Raw genomic sequence first — 350 nt, 5'->3', positions numbered from 1 at the left:
CATCATATAGATTATTTGTGCGTTTCATTTTGACTGTTTTTTCTGGTTTACTTACAAGACGATTGAACCTATGGAATCCAATGGAAACCTGCAAGTTTAGACACTTGTGTTATTTGCATCGTAATCGTATACAATTTTATGCGCTGACAATACCAAAATGTATTCTCGTGAAATCACGATCAAAGAAGTTGTGATTCTAATTGTTTGTGGAAAAATTCTCTCCTATATTATAGTGACAGAACTGGCCGACTTCTGTATTGCCCCTGAGGCTGTCTTTCGCCCAGTTTAAGCGTTGTATTGATTGCTTTGATAGTTTGTGTGCGATGTGTGATAGTGAGTGTACGAGCGTG

The sequence above is a fragment of the Ptychodera flava genome, chromosome 5 (assembly GCF_041260155.1).
Source record: "Ptychodera flava strain L36383 chromosome 5, AS_Pfla_20210202, whole genome shotgun sequence".
Taxonomy (NCBI): domain Eukaryota; kingdom Metazoa; phylum Hemichordata; class Enteropneusta; family Ptychoderidae; genus Ptychodera; species Ptychodera flava.
This window is presented reverse-complemented; position numbering follows the sequence as displayed.